The sequence below is a fragment of the Giraffa tippelskirchi genome, chromosome 3 (genome assembly GCF_054371585.1).
Source record: "Giraffa tippelskirchi isolate mGirTip1 chromosome 3, T2T-mGirTip1v1.2.pri, whole genome shotgun sequence".
Classification (NCBI taxonomy): domain Eukaryota; kingdom Metazoa; phylum Chordata; class Mammalia; order Artiodactyla; family Giraffidae; genus Giraffa; species Giraffa tippelskirchi.
The window spans coordinates 34,698,738-34,720,119 of NC_137277.1; the positions used below are offsets into that span (position 1 = coordinate 34,698,738).

Here is a 21,382-nt window from a genome sequence, read left to right on the forward strand (position 1 = left end):
CAGGAGGTGAGGAAACTTGCCTAAGATCTCCCAGCCATAGAAAGCTGGCTCCTTCCTCTCCTCACATTTTGTCAAACGGATCATCCTACCCAATTCTAGTCTAGTGGGACATCCTTGGGGCCACCCAGCTTCTTGCCTCCTTCTCTGCCACCTTCACCGAAGGGCCGAAGACAGCGACAGTATCCTTTGACCATCTTCCAGCAGCAGCCAAAGCACTTCAGGGGAAAATACACTGGGCTGAGAGTTTGGAACTGAACTGCTGGTTGCTAACTTTTAGATGAGTGAGCTGGACCAGGCCTGGCTTGAAAACCTGGAATACTGGTTCTGGCCCAACAGCTGGCTTGTTGCATTAGCCCCATTGAGTGTCTCGTTTTGTCTTATTGGTATTTCCATAAACTCTGGGAGTCTAAGAAGGGGCCTCAGGGCTCGTCTGGCCCAGCTTAGTCTGTTTAGAAGACTGCCTGCCCCAGCCTCCCTGAGAGATGGCCACCCAAGCCAGCTCTTCTAGGGATGGAAGTTCACTGCAGCCCAAGGAAATAAATCCACTTCATTGCAGGACTGGCTGGATTCATCCTCTGCCCTGGGATAGAATTTTAACTTTGTCTTCTTGTGCCAGGTACCACACTCGGCACTGTTTGTTTATGCCATGGCAGAGGGGGATTTCAGGTGACTTACAAGGGTACTTAAAACAAGGCAAAATAACATAAATTAGAAAGTGAGGTGGAAGAAGATAAACGTTTCTTTTTTCTGTTTAACCCCGTGGACTGTGAAATCTCAATGACGTCCTGAAAGGCAACATGGCAGTTTGGAGTTCCAACACCCTTTGGAGTCGGAGTGGCACCTTGGCAACTTTTGCATCTTCCTGTGCCTTGGTTTCTTCATTTATAAAAGGGGGACAATAAGCTCTACCTCATAGGGTGGTGAGCATCAGATGAGTTAACACATGTGAATGTTATAGCTTCTAATATATGTACGCAAATATTGTCCTTAGATCATCTCCGTGGGTGTACTTTCACATACATGTATATGTGACTGTACATAAAGCCCGGCACACAAGTGGATGTAGACACGTTAATTGGTAGTATGAGATTACTAGATCTTCATAGAAATTTTAAGTTATTTAAAAGAAGAACATTTAATTACATGGAAAGATATTGGTGACATATTATAAAATGAAAAAAGCAAATTACAAAACACTACGCCCCCCCAAAAGGTAGACATGGTATCCTCTCATTTTTATTTTTTTAAAATATGCATAGAAGGACAACATTGATAATTGTGGGTATCTCTGGATAGTGAGGTTACCGGCGATTTTTGTTTATTTTTGCTTGCCTGTTCTTGATTGTGTATGGTAAAATAAGGAGAGCTAAGAGAAGAAAGAAAAACCACAGGGGAAGACAAAGCAGAGATGGGAATATAGGTAAAATGGTTCTGGGGCTGCCCTAGTCACTTCCTGGGGGTGGGCCACAAATTTGTCCTGAAGCTTTTCCAAAGCCCGAGTGAAAAGGAGACCATGTCAGTCACACAAAATTCCCAGTGCCTGTGAGATAAAAACAGACCTATTACCCAAAAGAATTACAACTATTCTTAGTACTAAAATCAGTCAGGAATTTGTCCTGGAGGGCCTCCTAAAGAGACCACAGTGTGAGGTTACAAGCAGACACCATCAGCATCCCCAAACTTCACGGAGGGTTTCTGCGATGGGCCATCGTGTAAGCTGATAGCATCACACCAGAACGTGAGTCAAGAAGACAGCCTGACAAGGACAGGTCTGAAAAAGGCACGCCGGGCTACCCCACTCCCTTCTGACCCAACATGGTCTAGTTTGGAATATCTTTAAGACCAGATTGGCTAGCGCTCTGAAGCTTTCCTTTTGCTATGTTGTTTCTGTCCCAGAGCTTTTTTAAAAATATCTATTTATTTGTTTGGCTGTGCTAGGTCTTAGTTGTGGCATGCAGGCTCTAGTTCCCTGACCAGGGATCGAACCCGGGCCCTCCGCAGGGGAACCGTGGAGTCTTAACCATCAGACTGCCAGGGAAGTCCCCAGTTCTTTCAATGAGTTCTCACAGGACACTTTGCTGACCACCCACCCTGTAGCCTCTCCTGACGTCCTCTAATTTGTCAGTGTCCCTACAGCATACTGCCCTTTGAGGAGGCAAATGAAAAAAACAGATGTCCAAGTGTTGTGAGAGCTTCTCAAAGTGACAGTTATAAATACACAACCAAAAAGGTGTGTCAGGCTCTGAGCAATGGGATTCACAATACAAACTGATGTTCAAAACACCACAGTGAGTTTCTTGGGTGAGAAAACACATTCCCAGGTGTTTGGGCCAGGAATGCAGGCAGGGGAGTTGGGGGGGTGGCGGTGGAGGGCAGCACACCATTCTTGACACCCAAGCCTTACCTGGGAAGCCTGAGAATCACCCTAGGAAGATGAGAATGTGGAAGTTTCAGAAAACTTAGAAGTAGCCAGAGTGGTGTGGTGGTGGTGTTTAGTCGCTAAGTCATGTCTGACTCTTTTGTGACCCCATGGACTGTAGCCCACCAGGCTCCTCTGTCCACGGGATTTCCCAGGCAAGAATACTGGAATGGGTTGCCATTTCCTCCCCCAGGGGATCTTCCTGACTCAGGGGTCAAACCCATGTCTCCTTCATTGTCAGATGGATTCTTTAACGCTGAGCTACCAAGGAACACCATACCCAGAATAAGAGGAAGAAAAGCAGGAGACTCAGGTGTCCTAGAAACCAGTGGGCAAGTTTCAAATGAGGAGTGGTGAGCAGTGTCACATGACTTCAAGGTCAAGATAAGATCTGAAAGAGTCCTTAGGATTGAATGACAAGGAAGTCCTTGGTGACCTTGACTGGTAGTGGCAGAAGAGTGATGGGGACACAAGCCAGACCGCCCCAGGTTATGGAGTGAATGGGAAGTGAGAAAGTGCAGATAGCCAGTGAAGACAAGTTTCCAGAAGTGTGAAAACAAGTGGCAGGAAAGAGAGAGGGTGATTGGAAGGTGACATGGGACTGAAGGAAGCTTGGGATTTTTTACTGTTGTTTATAAGATAAGGCTATTTGAACATGCCTAAATGTTGATAGGAAGGAGAAGAAGGAGGTTGAAGACAGATAAAACTAGCCTCGTAAAAGGGGCGGTCAGGTGGTCTGAAAGCGTCTCTCCTTTCAAAGACATAAGAGGTAACGCCACCTGCTGAGAGCGAGGGAGCAGATTTGGAAAGGCAGGAAGTCTTGATTGGGTCATTAATGAGAAGGGGACAATGCAGGCCGGTCAGAATTCAAAGACCTATTGAAGTTGGTGACCATCCAGGAGAAAGAATGCCACCCAGGAAAGTCAAGCCCCAGCAATGCTCAGTGGCCACTGTGTAGACCTGGAGAAAGCAGAATGGCTGGATTAATCCATAGCTGAAGGTTGTGTTGTTGTTGTTGTTGTTGTTGTTGTTGTTTCCAGGAGGTGGGGCAGAGGGACAAAGGGAAGAAGTTGGCTGATGTGATGGACAACAGAGACAAAACTCAAGAGAGAAGGCAGGCCACCAACAGCAGAGGAAACAGAAAGGCCAGGATCTATAGCCGTGCTGGTGGCTCAGATGGTAAAAAAAATCTGTCTGCGATGCAGGAGACCTGGGTTTGATCCTTGGGTTGGGAAGATCCCCTGGAGAAGGAATTGGCAACTCACTCCAGTATTCTTGCCTGGAGAATTCCATGGACAGAGGAGCCTTGTGGGCTACAGTCCATGGGGTCACAGAGTTGGACAAAACTGAGCAACTAACATGTTCACTTTTCAAGACAGTAGCCAGGGGACTTTCCTGGTGGTCCAGTGGCTGAGACTCCATGCTCCCAAAGCAGGGGGTACAGGTTCGATCTCTGGTCAGGGAACTAGATCCTACAGGCCACAGCCAAGAATTCGAATGCTGAAACTAAAAGATCCTGCATGCCCAGCTAAGACTCGGTACGGACAAATAAATAAATATTAAAAAAAAAAAAAAAGATAGCAACCAGTAATCACACATGGCTCATTTCATTTCAATTTGAATGAATTAAAATGCATTAAAATTTAAAGCTCGGTTCCTCTGTTGCCCTGACTTGGAGAGAGAGCATCAATAAAGAACATTTCTATCATCACAGAAAGTTCTATTGGACAGAGCTGGTCTGGAGGCTCAGAAAGATAGACAACACGAGTTGGGAATAACTGAGGAGACCATGGCCTAAAACTGGATGCCTACAGCAAGAATTCCAGAGGTGGAATAGCTCTAGGCGATGACAAGGCCCACAGAGGATGAGGTGGGTTTCTGCTGGGAAGCAGAGAAGGTGAATGGAGATGAAGAAGTTGACCAAACAGGCTGTCTACCCAGGGATGGAAGATCCTCAGGACTGGCACCAGGGCTTGCTGACCCAAATGCTGCTGTGGAAACTGAGCAGGACCCTGTAGGACTCCTGGGTATGGGACCCTTTCTGTTCAGCCTCCTGACCTTCTCTGGGTTACAAAGGGTGGGTTCACCTAGTTGCTAAACAGGGAAGGGAGGGAATGCAGAGACAAGGGGGGAGCAGTCAAGAAACAGCAGAAGCCTTGGGAGAGGATCCTGGTTGCACCTCAAGGGATGCACAGAACAATAGCTTTGAGCTTTTCTGCAGAACTAAAACCCCCCACAAATGGACGATGAGGAAGAATTCACTTGAGGAAGCATTCTTCAGAGATTAGGAGATCAGCTGAGGCCAAATGAAAGGAATCCAGGTTCTGTACACAGCCTGATCGTATCAGCAACCCCACCCTTGAACCATTGCTATCAGTTCAGTTCAGTCGCTCAGTCATGTCCGACTCTTCGCGACCCCATGAATTGCAGCACGCCAGGCCTCCCTGTCCATCACCAACTCCTGGAGTTTACCCAAACGCATGTCCATCAAGTTGGTGATGCCATCCAACCATCTCATCCTCTGTCGTCCCATTTTCCTCCTGCCCCCAATCCTTCCCAGCATCAGGGTCTTTTCCAATGAGTCAACTCTTTGCATCAGGTGGCCAAAGTATTGGAGTTTCAGCTTCAACATCAGTCCTTCCTATGAACACCCAGGACTGATCTCCTTTAGGATGGACTGGTTGGACCTCCTTGCAGTCCAAGGGACTCTCAAGGGTCTTCTCCAACACCACAGTTCAAAAGCATCAATTCTTCAGTGCTCAGCTTTCTTTATAGTCCAACTCTCACATCCAAAATGACCACTGGAAAAACCATAGCCTTGACTAGATGGACCTTTGTTGGCAAAGTAATGTCTCTGCTTTTAAATATGCTGTCTAGGTTGGTCATAACCTTCCTTCCAAGGAGTAAGTGTCTTTTAATTTCATGGCTGCAATCACCATCAGCAGTGATTTTGGAGCCCCAAAAAATAGTCTGACACTGTTTCCACTGTTTCCCCGTCTATTTCCCATGAAGTGATGGGACCAGATGCCATGATCTTAGTTTTCTGAACGTTGAGCTTTAAGCCAACTTTTTCACTCTCCTCTTTCACTTTCATCAAGAGGCTCTTTAGTTCTTCTTCACTTTCTGCCATAAGGGTGGTGTCATCTGCATATCGGAGGTTACTGATAGTTCTCCTGGCAATCTTGAGTCCAGCTTGTGTTTCTTCCAGCCCAGCATTTCTCATGACGTACTCTGCATATAAGTTAAATAAGCAGGGTGACAATATACAGCCTTGACGTACTCCTTTTCCTATTCGGAACCAGTCTGTTGTTCCATGTCCAGTTCTAACTGATGCTTCCTGACCTGCACACAGGTTTCTCAAGAGACAGGTCAGATGGTCTGGTATTCCCATCTCTTTCAGAATTTTCCACAGTTTATTGTGATCCACACAGTCAAAGGCTTTGGCATAGTCAATAAAGCAGAAAAAAACTCACCAAATTCCACTAGGTTAGGACACACAGTTTTTGAAGGGCACGAACCCACTGTGTCCCACTTTGCCTAGCAAAGCAATAAAGCTATTCCTTTTCGAAAAGAAAAGTGAAAGTGTTAGTCACTCAGTCGTGTCCAACTCTTTGTGACCCCATGGACTGCAGCCCACCAGGCTCCTCTGTCCATGGAATTCTCCAGGCAAGAATACTGGAGAATTTCCTCCTCCAGGGGATCTTCCCAATCCAGGGATTGAACCGAGATCTCCCACATTGCAGTCAGACTCTTTACTGACTGAGCCACCAGGGGATCCCTTTTTACTTCACCCAAAACTCTTGTCTCCGAGATTCGATGCGGCACCGGTGCACAGAGGCTGAGCTTTTGACATCGATGTTTTCAAAGAAAGAGAAGAGTGACCTGGGTAGGGAGGAGTCAGCATAGACGAGATGTGGATGGGGAAACGGGGTTCTGGCCTTATAGGAGCAGGGGGTTGCTGTCAGTTTCATGAAGATCACAAGAACAGTGGAGAATGAGGAGGACAAGAGCTCCCCCTGCCTGGGTGCTGGGTGCCTCTGGTGTGAACAAGAACAGCCCCTCTGAACAGTGTGAGTGGGGCCTGGGGGAGAGCCAGGCTGGGGAGTCAGCATGAAGGTGGGGTGGGAAGAGCAACTGGAGAACAGGGTGAGGATGCAGGGAGGGAACATCCCATAACGGGAGGGGGGTGCTCAGGCCAGTGGTACACAAGGAAGGAGGACAGGAAAAGAGGGCTTCAGAGAAACGAGATGACCCGGGGGATTCTCACCTTGAGCATGACTGAGGGTTTTACTTTTGAAGTCAAACATTTATATAATGTTTGCCATGTGCCAAGTCCTCTTCTGTCAGTCATGAACTCATTATCCCTGTAAGAATGTTATGAGATAGGGATAGTCCTAGCTCCATCTTACAGAGACTCAGGAAAGTTGCTGAAGCTCATATCACTGATGAGTAGAAGAGCAGGAATTTGAACTGAAATGGTCTGGTTGCAGGGTTCAGAGCTCTTAGTCGGGACCTGTGGGCAAGACAGTCTTGGTTGACGTTATCTGACACAAATGGGTATTGGCTATGTCTAGACAAAAGAAGGAGTCCAGGTGGACCGGAAATTTGAGCTGTGACCTGGCTTGACTGTGCTTCTGAGCATGTCCGGTCCAGTTAAGAGAACACACATTAAATGAAGTAGTTTCCAGGACTCCTGACATAGACTGGAAATTATACCAGTGGAGGATTTTGATGCGGGTACCTGGCCTCCCCAGAAGAGTCAGTGGGGTCTGAATTGCTTGTGTTACTTTTGGAAACAGAAAGAACTTGGCTCAAACAAACCCTGACTCCAACTCACAACTTCACTGTGTGACCCTGAGCAAGTTGCTTCACCCATCAAGTTGGAAACCCATTGGTTTTCTCCCAGAAAAATGGGGACCATCACACTTACCTTATCAAGTGATTAAAAATGCACCTGTAAAAGGAAAGAAGCTGGCAGACTGAGTATATGACAGTTGAGGGTGTCTGGGGTTGGTTTGTTTGTTTTTAACTATTCATAATCCTCAGATCACTCACCCTGGAAGAAGTTAGGGGCCTCCTCTCATTTTGAGGCTTTGAGAGCCCAGCTCACCTGGTCAGCCTCATGGGGACGCTCAAGGGATCCCAGGCCCCTGGATTGACACCAGGAGATCTGACTGTTCTGGAAAGAGTGCAGGAGAGCAGGTGGGTCTAGAGCGTAGGTTTCCCTGAGCTTTGTCCGGGGCCTCAGTGCTGTTGATCAGCTTCTTCAGTTGCCCTCCCCTACTGCCGGCTTCTTGGCTGAGGATTCTGGAGTTGGGCAAAGAAGCCCATACAAACCCCAAACCTGCCAAATCCCTTAATCTACCGGAGCTCTTTGAAGGGGTGAAAACAGCCTGTGGATAAGGGGAACCAGCAGATGTAATTTATTTTCATTTGCAAAAAAACTTTTGACAGGTCCCACTCTGAACACTATTACAATAAAGAAAATGGGTCACCATCCAGGGAAGCTTTGTCAAGGGTGGAAGGCTGGTCATGAAGGCAAGAAACAAAGGGTGCACATAAAAGGATGTTTTCTGGGGACGGGGGAAATTATGGGGAACCTCTGGACCCAGAGCTGGGGCTCAGCTCACTGAACACCCACACACAGTCTGAAGGAGATCATCCCCTCACATGTAGAGGTGACACTCGAGTGACGTCAGGCAGAAGAAAGTGAACTGGAGGATCTTTAGAAGTTGTCTGAATGGTTCATGGGACACAGACAGGTTCGGCATATGTACTGGGGACAAAATCATCTGAAGGACTCTTAAAGGGTGAAAGATTACCAAATACACTTGAAAAATACTATTTTAGGACTGTAGTACAAACTCCTTCCTTAAGATAAGTACTCCACAGAGGTACTATTGGTATTTGGGGCCAGACAGTTCTTCACTGCAATATTGCTCTTTACAGCATCGAATCTTGGCTTCTATCACCAGTCCCATTCACAACTGGGTGTTGTTTTTGCTTTGGCTCCATCCCATCATTCTTTCTGTGGAAAATTCTGAAAGAGATGGGAATACCAGACCACCTGACCTGCCTCTTGAGAAACCTGTATGCAGGTCAGGAAGCAACAGTTAGAACTGGACATGGAACAACAGACTGGTTCCAAATAGGAAAAGGAGTATGTCAAGGCTGTATATTGTCACCCTGCTTATTTAACTTCTATGCAGAGTACATCATGAGAAACGCTGGGCTGGATGAAGCACAAGCTGGACTCAAGATTGCCGGGAGAACTATCAATAACCTCCGATATGCAGATGACACCACCCTTATGGCAGAAAGTGAAGAAGAACTAAAGAGCCTCTTGATGAAAGTGAAAGAGGAGAGTTAAAAAGTTGCCTTAAAGCTCAACATTCAGAAAACTAAGATCATGGCATCCGGTCCCCTCACTTCATGGCAGATAGATAGGGAAACAGTGGAAACAGTGGCTGACTTTATTTTTCTGGGCTCCAAAATCACTGCTGATGGTGACTGCAGCCATGAAATTAAAAGATGCTTACTCCTTGGAAGGAAAGTTATAACCAACCTAGATAGCATATTAAAAAGCAGAGACATTACTTTGCCAACAAAGGTCCATCTAGTCAAGGCTATGGTTTTTCCAGTAGTCATGTATGGTTGTGAGAGTTGGACTATAAAGAAAGCTGAGCGCTGAAGAATTGATGCTTTTGAACTGTGGTGTTGGAGAAGACTCTTAAGAGTCTCTTGGACTGCAAGGAGGTCCAACCAGTCCATCCTAAAGGAGATCAGTCCTGGGTGTTCATTGATGTTGAAGCTGAAACTCCAATACCTTGGGGACCTGATGCAAAGAGCTGACACATTGGAAAAGACCATGATGCTGGGAAAGATTGAGGGCAGGAGGAGAATGGGACGACAGAGGATGAGATGGCTGGATGGCATCACCAACTCGATGGACGTGGGTTTGAGTGGACTCAGGGAGTTGGTGATGGACAAGGAGGCCTGGCGTGCTGCGGTTCATGGGGTCGCAAAGAGTCAGACACGACTGAGTGGCTGAACTGAACTGAACTGAGTTCTTCTCTGGGCAGAGCAGTCCTGTGTCCACTACAGGATGTTCAGTGTCCCTGACTCCTGTCCACTAAAAGCTTCTAGGTCCCACCCCCCACATACACACATCATTGTGACAACTGACAAATGGCTCCTCTCATTTATAAGTCCCCATAGAAGAGCCCCTGCCAAATCCCATCCTGATCCACTTGAAATTTAGCTCAAGGTCTTCCTAAGGCCAAAAAGGTAAGAGAATCGGAAATAAAAACAGAATGCATTTGAGTTTAGGATCTTCTGGGAAGTTCTAGTCATCACATCTCAAAATGGTTGTGATAAGTGCTAGAAACACAAATAGAGCAGAGGAAGGGGGCACAGTGCCAGGAGGGGAGGTGGGTTTTAGACAAGTTACTTGGGGTGGGAGAGGCTCTGAGAGGGGTCCAGAGAGCTAAGTGAAAAAGGGAGCTGGGGGCATATGCTGGCAGCGGGGGGACAGCGGGAGTGTGATTTCCAGTGGAAGGAAACGGCAAGTGCAAAGGTCCTGAGGCAGAGCTTGACTTGTGTAAGGAACACGAGCAAGGGGCTTGGTGAGCAAGATGGGAGTGCTGGGAGGTGAGCTCAAAGAAGTCGCCATGCAGGCCAGAGAACACAGAGCATTGCAGATTTTGAGAAGGAATTTGAGCACGCAGTGATCAATTCTGGGTACCTCCAAGGCTTTGGAGGCTCTTCCCGTGGCTCTTCATATCATAATGCTTCCCTGACCAATCCATCAGCTTCTCGAGAGAGGAACTGGGTCTTTACTCTTTGAATCCCCAGGGTTTAACAGATTGCCTGGCACAGGATAGGAATGTACTACAAACTCACTAAAATCGATCAAAGCTCAACATTATGGACAACTGATGTCACCGACTGAGGTAGGCTGAAAACTGTCCTCCACCCCCACCCTCAGAGATATCTGTGTGTTAATTTCTGGAAGCTGTGAATGTTACCTTATATGGCAAAAAATGAGTCTCTGCTGATGGGATGAAGGTAAAGGATCCTGACATGGGAAGATCATCCTGGATTATCTGGGTGGGCCCTAAATGCCATCATGTGTCCTTATAAGAGGGAGGGAGGGGGAGATCCAACAAAATAGAAAAGGGAAGGCAAAGACAGAGGCAAAAAATCAGAGTGATGTGGCCACAAGCCAAGGAATATTGGCAGCTACCAGAAGCTGAAAGAGACAAGGAACTGATTCTCCTGCAGAGCCTCTGTAGAAAGCATAGCCCTTGGTTTTAGTCCAGTGACACTGATTTCAAATTTCTTGCCTCCAGAATTGCAAGAAAATAAATTGCTGTTGTTTTAAGCCACCAAATTTGTGGGAATTTGGTACAGTGGCCATCAGAACTAACACACCACCAAATAGTAGAAATGCCAGGGTTCAGCAGGTCCCTTGCAAATGTCATGAGGCAAGCTTGGGGTAAATGAAAGGAACAAAAAGAGGGAGCATTAACACTCTGGCTTTGGAATGTTTCCAAAGTCTGCCTTTGGGTCTTCTTCCCATGGGCTGTGTGGCCATGTCCCCCTATTCCTTACTTCCTGTAATGCTGAGTTCAGGGCCTCCAACATTAGCTTGCCAGGTGCTCCCTCTTTCTGGAGGCCAGGGTCTCAGCATCCTTTACGATTCAGAATACAATTCAGAGAAAGGTTAATAGTCTCCTGGGCCTTTGAGAGAAGAGTCTCCATGATATCCAGGGATTTCAGTTTGCACAGAGGCCAGAATTCTTCACTTAGGAGTGTTTATGAGGTCAGGCATCTTCTGTTCTTCCAGGGTCACAGAGAATCACAGATCAGGACCCTAGGGAAATAGGTGACTGGGGGACAGTGACAGGCTGAGAAGTGACTGCTGATGGGAGTATCCATTCCAGCCACCACCCAGGGATCAGGGCAGGTCTTGCAACCACCCAACTTTCCAAGGGCATTACTGTCTGAGAGCCCAGAGGAGTTAGGAAAGTATAGGAGCAGCTCTTAGTGAGCATCCATTGAGTCAGGGCTCCCCTTTAACAATGAGAAGACTGAGGCAGGGAGGCTGAGTGAATTCCCCAGAAGCTGATGTTCTGAGAGATGGCTTCAGAATGACTCCTTGGAATGGCTGTGGGTCACCCATTCAACCACACCTAGGGAATACCTGCTATATTCAATTCTGCTAAATTAGGTGGAGAAAAAAATCATGATTCTGGAGGGGCAAATGATTACATAAAGTTTCTATGCTTTGAGAAGTAAGCTTCAGTTAACTGCAAAAATCAATTATGTGGAACACCTTATGTTCCCCAAATGTCAGTAAAATGAGCTATTACGGGTCTACACGTCACGCGGGGGGGAAGACTTAGGGGACCAATTCCAAGAGGAAGTGCGAGATGAAAACAGCCATGGACCATTGACTCCAAATAGATTGAGTAAGTGCGTGGATAATAAGGTATTAAGGGAAAGTAGGAGTTGGGGGAGGGGGACCTCTCCCTCACTGATGCTACCATCAGGCAGGGGGTACCTCTGTTGCTAGCCCCCAGAATGATGCCAGAAACTAGTCACAAGACTGGATGGACGTGACCTAGCCTAGGGAGCTACCTCCTTGTCTCTGGCTGAGCACCCTGCTTATGGGGCCTCCCAGGGGTCCCAGGTCCCTGGGACTGGAGGGACCTGGGACGCCTGGGTTTGCCAGGAGCTGCCTGGGTGGGTGGCAGGATAGTACAGGCCTGGATCATGCTCCAGGCATACACACTTCCTGATCTTCACACCTCTGCGACGGTAGGTACCAGGGACTGAATGACTGTGTCCCTTCCCCCAAATTCATTTGAAGAGCCAATCCCCAACACAGTAGTATTTGGAGCTGGGGCCTTTGTGAGTGACTAACACAACACTAGGTCTTGAAGGTGGAGCCCTCGTCATAGGATTAGTGCCCTTATAAAGGAGACATGAAACTAATAGAATGTGACATATCCATTATACGTAAATTTTTAAAATTAAATTAATTGTTTTTTAAAAGACACATGAGAAACAAGACCTTTCTCTCTACCATATGAGGACACAGCCATCTGCAAACCAGGAAGAGAGCCCTTACCAGTTACCAAATCAGCCAGCACCTTTATCTTGGACTTCCCAGCCTCCAGAACCATGAGAAATGAACATCTGTTGCCCCAGTCACCCAGTCTATGGTGTTCTGTTAGAGCGGCCTGGACTGACAGTGGGCAAGTCATTTCACCTCTCTGAGCATCAGCTTCTTCTTCTGAAAAACGTGGATGGTATTATCATTTGTCCCCTTCCTTTCTTCCTTCCCCCTTCCCTTCCTTCCGTAGATATCAGGAGTATAGAGTTAAAAAAGGCATGTACAAAAGACCCTGAGATGTCCGAAGTGTGACGCCCTAAAGAAATATAATTTTAATAACGTCATGTGGAACCAGCTAACCCAGTGCCTCTACCATCACCATGGTTACCACAAGGATGCTACCCTCTTGAGAGGATGACAAACTGCCCCAGGCAACAGAAACTCATATACAGGACAGTGCCCCTAGCACTGCAGAAAGACTGGACTTCGGTGTTAATAATGCATGTCAATAATCCTTTCCTAATTACCAATTAATAGTCATAATAAGTCAACAAGCATGAATAATAAGTATCAATCAAAAGTATCCGATTCAGCTTGGGGTCAAGGTAGATCTGTCAAGAGTGGCGCCTCAGAGCAGCAACCACAGTCGTAATCACAACCATAATCACAGCCACAGCCGGAATCACTATCACAACCATCGTCACAACCACAGTCATAATCACGATCGTCATGGCAGCTCACACTTACGGAACGCTGCACTCACTGCCAGGCATGGTCTGGGAATGGGTCTGCTGGATTTCAGCCAGGAAGCTTGTTGAGGCAAGGGTGGTGGAGGAGAGGCTGGAAGGGAATTTGTGAGAGGTTTCTCTTCTTGGAGAAGAGAGGCAGGGGGAGGGTAAGGCAGACCATAGGCCCCATGACTGGGGGGCAGCATCATTTTTGCTCACTAGTGTCTGCCCAACACCCAGCACAGAGCTTGGCACATACTAGGCACTCAAAAAAATGTTTACTAGGGACTTCCCAGGAGGGCCAGTGAGTAGGACAACATGCTTCCACTTCAGAGGGCACAGGTTCGATCCCTGGTCGGGGAACTAAGATCCTACATGCCATGTGGGATGGCATGGCCAAAAAATAGAAAAAACAACAAAACAAACAACAAAATTTTTTAAAAATGTTTGCTAAATGAACAGCAAGGGGCCTGGCCAGGACATCCCTAGGGAAGGAGGAGAGGTTTCTTGGTGTCCAGGAGCATATCTGGGCTTGAGGTTAGTGAATCAAATTCTGCTTCCCTGAGTCTTTGATTCCCAGTAACTCTTCACATACTTGAAGACCATTCACGCTGCAGGTCATGTTGGCCTTGCTTGGTGAACTGGATAATCCTGGCATCATCAACATCTCCTACCCTATGACACAGGCATGCATGTACCCACACACATCTCCAGGCTGCAGAGTGGGAGCCAGCCCTATTCAGCAGGAGCCAAGGACCCTCCCTGGGCTGGGTGCCCTCACCCCAGATCCAAAGGGCTCAGGAGGCGGCTGCCTTCTGCCTGGGCCCCCTCCACTAGGATCTGATTTTCTCATCATCTGGATAGTCTCAGCAACTCGCAGCAAAGGGATGAACCAGCCTGACCTTTCTGGAGGTTTGTTTAAAGCAGAACAATGTTTGTCTTGTCCAAACACTATGAATTACTCCAGAGAATCCTGCCCAGTTTTACAATCCGCAGCTACAAACGGCTTACATAAATAGGGACTCGTCCCCTCCCCGTCCCCCCTCTGTTCCTAACAGCTTCTCCCCACATCCCAACTTCCCTCCACTCTTCCAGGCCTCCCCCTGTGCCCCCTCACCCTTCCTCTCTTCTGAGCCCCAGCCTGGTAAAGGGCAGGTGTCCATGGTTCCAGGCGACAGTTCGCACCTGGGTTATTGCTGGCACGGATCCCGCCAGTGGGCTGCTCTCCCCAGCGTGGGCCAGGTTTGCCTGGCTCGCAGGGAAGGGAGGTGGGGGTGCCCCCGGGGCATGTTTGTACTGTCTGTGTGGGGCCTGCAGTGCACAGAGTTAGGTCCAGCTGTGAAAGTGAGTTGGGAAGAGGAGGTCCCTAGGTTTGGGGGCAAAACATCCAGTCACCCTGCAACCCACTTGGATCATTCCTTGTCTCACAGGATGCTCAGCACCCCCACAGCTGCTGTTTCATAGACTGCGCATTCAGGGGATCTGAGGTTTCTTCTTAGAAGTGCACCCCACCCACTGCAGGCCTCCAATGGTGGTGGGTGACAGTAAATGTCGTTCTGCCCTTCGAATATGGGCCACAAAAAGCAAGCAGGGCCTATGGTCCCATTAGGGAAGGGACTGCTGGGGAAAGAGCTGTTTGGGCAGGGCTTCCCTGAGTATAGTTTCAGTCCCACATGCGTTGAAAGGCTTTGGGGAGCTTGTTTAAAATGTAGATTTCTGGGGACTTCCCTGGTGGTACAGTGACTAAGACGCTGCCTTCCCAATGCAGGGGACCGGGGTTTGATCCCTGGGCGGGAAACTAGACCCCACATGCCATAACTAAGAGTTTGCGTGTTGCAACTAAAGATCCTATGAGCCACAACTGGAGGGAAAAAAAGTACATTTCTGGGCCCCTCCCCTGGCCTAGAGAAGCCTGGAGGGTTGAGGGGAGGAGATGATGAGATTCACTCCCCTGCATGAAATCCTCTCCAAGCAAGTCCCCAGATTAACTAGCTGGATGACACCCACCAGCCAACCACTTTGAGTCTCAGCTTCCCCATCTGTACAATGCCCCAAGAATCTTTGAAAGGCCCCTTCCAGCTCTTAGAATGTGGTTTCAAGGAGAGCTGGCTACCAGAACCCAGAAGCAGCAAGGCTGGATGGAAGCAGCCAGAGAAAAAAATCAAGGGAGTCCTTAAACTCCGAGGAGAGGTGTTGGTGAAGACTTGGGGAGGTGCTGGGGAGGGTGCTGCTTGTGGGGGTGTGAGCGGTGTGTGGACTCCTTCCACCGAGGGCCCCACACTTGGAGCCAAGTGTGACCTCATTTCATCCTTGTTTTGCAGGCAAGGAAACTGAGACTCAGAAGGGAGGAGGGACTTCTGCTCGGAAGTTGGTGAGTGGCGGGGATTCCATCACAGACACACCCTGGAACACCCATCTGGCCATTCCAGAAACGCCCCTTCCAGCCAGCTACTTCTCTTGTTCCAGCCTCTCCACGGAGCACGGGTGTGTGTGTGTGTGTGTGTGTGTGTGTGTGTGTGTTTTAATCGCTCAGTCGTGTCAGACTCTGTGACCCCATTGACTGTAGCCCACCAGGCTCTCGTGTCCAGGGAATTCTCCAGGCAAGAATAAGGGAGTGGGCTGCCATTTCCCTCTCCAGGGGATCTTCCCCACCCAGAGATCTAACCCGGGTCTCCAGCATTAAGGCAGATTCTTTACCGTCTGAGCCACCAGGGAAGCCTATTGCATCTTAGGGACAGAGCTCCTTCTCTTCCCCCAATGGGAGGGTGCCACTGGGAGGGTGCCACTGGGCGGGAGGGCCCTGGGCCAAATCTGTTCCACGAAGTGGATGCGCGGTGCCTGGAGCTTCACCCTGGAGAGAGCCTAGCGGGTCTTGCCCATCCCCAAGCTCCGCAGCCGGGCTGGGGGCGCCCTCAGGGCGACGTCGTACCGGTTAGGGCTGCGCTGCAGCGCGCGATCCTCCTTCGCCGGAGGACAGGGAGCGCTGCCAAGGAGAGGCCCCAGCTCTCAGAACCCGCAGACTGTTCGTGCCCAACACTCGGGGCGACCTGAGGTCAGAAGATAAAGCAGCCGCCACTCTCTCCGCTGATGCTCCGGGGTACACCCCGAGCTGGCAGGAGTGGCGAGCCGGAGGCCGCGAAGGGCACGCTGTCACCTCCCCAGCCCCGCTGCTGGCAAAGACCTGGTGTCGCGGGAACTCGGGATCGAACGTCTGGTGCGGGTCGGGACAGTATCAGCGCGCCCTGCCTCTACGATCTCTGAGTGTGCACTGGGATCACATTTCCACTTTGGAGATCCAGAAGCTTACCGTGCGACCTCGGGCAGCCGCGCGCGACTCTGGGCCGCTCGCGATGCACTCCCCAGCCCAGCTCCAAAGTCCGCGCCTCGGATTAGCTGCGCCTCCCTTCCAGTTCAGCATTTGATTTTCTAATCAAGCTCTTTGTCCCCTGCGGCCTGAACCCGAGCCCCCTGCTTCCCCGTTTCCCCTCGGGCCCCGCCTGGGTCTCGCTCTCGCCCGACTTTCCCGTCGAAGGCAGTCGAGTGAGTGATTCGGAAGCCGAGGCCGAGGCCGGCGGGTCCGCGGCGCGGGCCGGGCTGTATGGAAATGGCCCGAGGAGCCGGCGGGCGCGGCGGCGATTTATTCTGGGAGTGACAGCCCCTTTGAGCGCTCAGCGAATGGCATTTTCTGTCTGTGAAAGCCTTTCTTCCCACCTCTGTTCAGATTAGCCCGGGGGATGAATGCGCCCATTATCCAGCCCGCTGACCATTCTGAAACGCCAAATTAATTACTAAGCACTGAATCAGGCGCCGGGGCCGGGGCACCGGGAGGTGTGAAAATAGCGAGCGACTGGAGCTGGGGAAGCCGAGGGGCGCAGCGCCGAGAGGCCGGGCGGGGTGGCCAGGGGCGCGGGCGCGGGCGCGGCGGGTCTGGGGGCGGGCTTGGCCGGCCGCCGAGCGCGACCTGCCGGTGTGACCGGGCGCGACCGCGGGGCTAGGGGCTGCCCGGGCCCCGGGCGGGCGGCAAGGCGCGGAGCCGGGTGGCGGCTCCTAAGGGTTGGGCTCGCCGGGGGAGCGGCCGGAGCGCGCCAAGTGCGCGGGGCTCAGGGCCGAGGCTGGAGCGTGCGCAGGGCGCCGGTGCCTCCGGGCATCACCGCTCGGGACAGCTGCCCCCAGACGGCCCCGGTCCGCGGGCGCCCTGCCGTCCCCTCCCAAGCGCTCGCCGCTCCAGCTGCCCTCTGAGGCCTTCAAACAACTTGCGCGCTGCCCGGCCACCACGGCCCCCGGCCCGAGCTCCCCGAGAGCGGGGCCGCCCGGAGGCCGCCTCCCCGGGCCCGGATTCCGGCTCGGCGGACCGCACTTACCTCCCGAGGCGCCGGGCGGGAGAGGGAGGCTAGCTCTCGGCGGCTCCCGCTGGAGTGCGCTGGGCGCGGGGAGCGCGCGCCTTTAAGACTCTTCCCCGAGACTCCGCCAGGTGGTGTCAGGCCGGCCGGGCCCTCTCGGCTCGGCACCCCCGCGGCCACCCTACTCCCCAGCCCGCCCCGGGCGGAACCCGGCCGCTCGCTCCCCCCTCGGCGCCCCGCCGAGCCCGCGCCAGCGGAGTGGAGCCCGAAGCTCCGGGGGACAGGATGGGCGGTGATTTTGAGAACACGGATGCTCAAGAGGAAGGCATCCATCCTACCCACTCTAGCTTTGACGGATGGAGGAATTTCTCTTTGGCCGGATGCTGGGGGTGGGGGAAGAAGAGGCGAGGATCGAGAAGTCTAGTCCGAGGACGTGGGGTTCGGTCCTCACTGTCATCACCCCGGGACGCGCCTGAAGTCCGCGCGAAACTGGTCCTCTCGTCCTGGATCCAAGATGGCGAGTGACACGCCTCCCCCAGTCACCGCTGACATGACCGAAGCGATAGAGAACTGTTGCCACTTAAAACTGGGGCTATAGGAGATTCACACTCCGGAAACAAAAGTTTTAGAGGACCCATGGGAAGGTTGAAGGAACTCCACCTTGGGCAGGCGAGAAGCCGGGGTCGGCCCGGGATGCGCAAAGAGCACCCCTCTCTCCTGATGCCTCCTAGGAGCCCAGGGGGGTGAGCTCACGAGCCGCCGGCACCTGGGGACCCTCCGCAGAGCTCACCGCCGGCAGCAGGGCACACGTTTGCAGGCATAAACTGTGATTCTAGCTTCAGGCCATTATTAAAATTTTATATGTGTCTTCTCTTTCAAAAATAATTTTTTGACATTTGTTGAGATTTCAAATTGCACTAATAGTTAACTCAGTTTTTCTGTCTTCATCGTTCACTGCTATTTCTTTTATATAAACGTCTTCCTTGTCCCTGAGTTCCTTATTTTGAGTAATCTCTCACACAACTGAAACTTACTTTTGAGTAACTCTGGGGGTGGGGGGGAAGGGCATGTGGGTGGTGGACTTTTTGAGTCTGTGTATGTCAACAGATGTCTCTCTCTGTTAACTTCTATAGACACTAGTCAGATATAGGATCCATACACTTATGACATTGCAAGATAGGGATGTCTTAGCATAAAGCAGGGAGGCAGGTGGAAAATACTTACTCTGATCTGTGACCCATGATCTGGGGGAATCCATGAAGTGACTCTTTGTGACTATTATTGATTCATCCATCTTCTGATTTTTATAGTCGCAGAAATTTCTCCCAGGTTCTAGAGAATAACATCATTCGAAGTCTTTCATCTTTTGGGGGCCATCTGGCTTCAGTGTACTTTGTTAAAAGAAAAAAATATATGGGTTCTGTTACTGCCTCCTTTACTAATTGTCCCCCAGGGCTAGTCCCATCTCTCTTCACATTTAGTGCTTCTCCCATAAAAATGAACAAATTGGGCTGCCTGACTGCTGTGGTCCTATCTAGCGTCAATGATCTGGGAGCCTAAAAAGCAATGACCCAGCCCAGGGAGAGACCACTTCACACCAATTAGGATGCTATAATAGAAAAGACAAATAATTACAAGTGTGGGCGAGGGTATGGAGAAATTGGAACCCTCTTGCATTCCTGATGGGAATGGAAAAAAAAAAAAGGTACGGCCACTAGAAAAGACTGGCAGTTCCTCAAAAGGTTAAACATACAGTTTTCACAGGATCCAGCAATTCCACTCCTAGGTACATACTCAAGAGAAAGGAAAACATAGGTCCACACGAACACCTGTATACAAATATTCATAGTAGCACCAATCATAGCCTCAAAGTGGAAACATCCCATATGGCCATCAATCAATGAATCAACAAAATCTGGCATATCCAAATAATACAATATCATTCAGCCATAAAAAGAATGAAGTACCAATACACGCTACGACATGGATGAATCTTGAAGACAGCACGGTAAGTGAAAGAAATGAGTCACCAACGTTCATATATTGTATGGTTCCATGTACTATGAAATGCCTTTGGAATAGGCAAATCCATAAGAGGCAGAAAATAGATTAGTGGTTGCCTAGGGCTAGGGCTGGAGGTTGAGTGGAGAATGAATGCTAATGGGAGTGGGCTTTCTTTTAGGGGTGATCGAAACTGATTGTGGTATGTGTGTGCTCAGTCGCTCAGTCATGTCTGACTCTCTCTTTGCGACCCCGTGGACTGTAGCTGCCGGGCTCCTGTGTTCATGGGATCCATCTCCTGCATTGGCAGGCAGATTTTTTTTACCACTGAGCCATCTGGGAAGCCAAAATACAGAGAGAAATACTACATTCTGTGTGCGTGCCCATGCTCAGTTGACTCCATGAACTGTAGCCCTCTGGGCTTCTCTGTCTATGGAATTTTCCAGGCAAGAATACTGGGGTGAGTTGCCATTTCCTACTCCAAGTGATCGTTCCAGTCCAGGGATGGAACCTGCATCTCTTTCGTCTCCTGCATTGGCAGGTGGGTTCTTTTACCACTGGGCCACCTGGGAATCCCTATTGGTTACACAACTCTGTGAGTATACTAAAAGCATCGTATTGTATACTTTAAGTGGATGAATTGCATGGTATGTGAATTATGTCTCAATACAGATATTATATTAAAAAATATTTACCATGTCTGTGTTCTCACGAAGCCACAGGATAACTGGGGGATTAGCCAGTTCAGGGCCCTATGACCTGCCCAAGGAATCAAGTGCCCTCCTCACACTTACGCACAAAGGTTTCCATGGCCCATACAAAGGCAAGACTTTTCCGGATCTTGTTGTTCAGTCACAAAGTCACATCCAACTCTTTTCTGCATCTTACCATATCCTAATACTTAGGTGTTAACTTTCTATTCTTCTTCCTCTCTGTTGGAAATCCTCCAACTGGCTGCAGGTAGCCCTGCAGACTCAGTAATCTGATTCTCAGAACAGGGTCTTCCAAGAGAGCAGCCACTTTCAAGACTATAGCACAGTTATTAAGAGTAGCAACCATGGAGCCAGACCTCCAGAGTTCAAATCCCAGACCTGTCTCTCACTAGCTACCTGACATGGTCCAGTCACTTACTTTCTCTTTTCTCAATTTCCCCATGTGCAAAATGAGGATAACAGTGCCTGTTTCATAGAGATTATGTCAGGATTAAATGAGTTAATATAACTAAAATGATAGCATCTGGTGGACTATCCTAAGTGTTGCTGTGCTGTGCTGGGCAAGTCACTCAGTTGTGTCGGACTCTGTGCCACCCCATGGACTGCAGCCCACCAGACTCTTCTGTCCATGGGATTCTCCAGGCAAGAGTACTGGAGGGGGTTGCCATGCTCTCCTCCAGAGGATCTTCGTAAGTGTTAGCTGATGGTATTCCTGAGATGCAGGTTAAAGCACAGACCTGCTACTTTCCCATGTCCCACTAGGTGGCGCAACGGCACTACTTTGGGTAATGAAAATGGCCCCCGGGTCCCTTGCAAAGTTAACTCTGGACTTTGATAAACCATGCAAATAGCGTTAACTTTGCATAAAGAGTGTCACAGTGGTTCCACCTGTGAACTATATGCAGCAATATCACCTACGGTGCGGCAAATTTCTCTCACCAGTGCCACTAACTGGGAAAAAAGTTCTCTCCGATCCGGAGAAACTCGTGCGTATGTACAAATAACATGCATGGTCTGAGTAAAATGTTAGCTCCATTACCAGCTCAGGTGCAGCCACCCAA

The 21,382-nt window shown here is 49.8% G+C and overlaps 1 protein-coding gene across 2 annotated transcripts in view; it reads right to left on the reverse strand.

The window, feature by feature from the left end:
* The window catches only part of NTN1 (netrin 1), a 230,734-nt gene that overhangs the window by 194,809 nt on the left and 14,543 nt on the right, over window positions 1-21,382 (reverse strand). Inside the window, exon 7 of one of the 2 annotated variants that reach the window (XM_081578356.1) lies at window positions 18,832-18,998. The gene's annotated coding sequence lies outside the window, so the exon portion shown is untranslated. Of the gene's footprint in view, window positions 1-17,628; window positions 17,734-18,831; window positions 18,999-21,382 lie in introns of those variants that run through there. The other variant, XM_081578355.1, reaches the window with a different exon arrangement.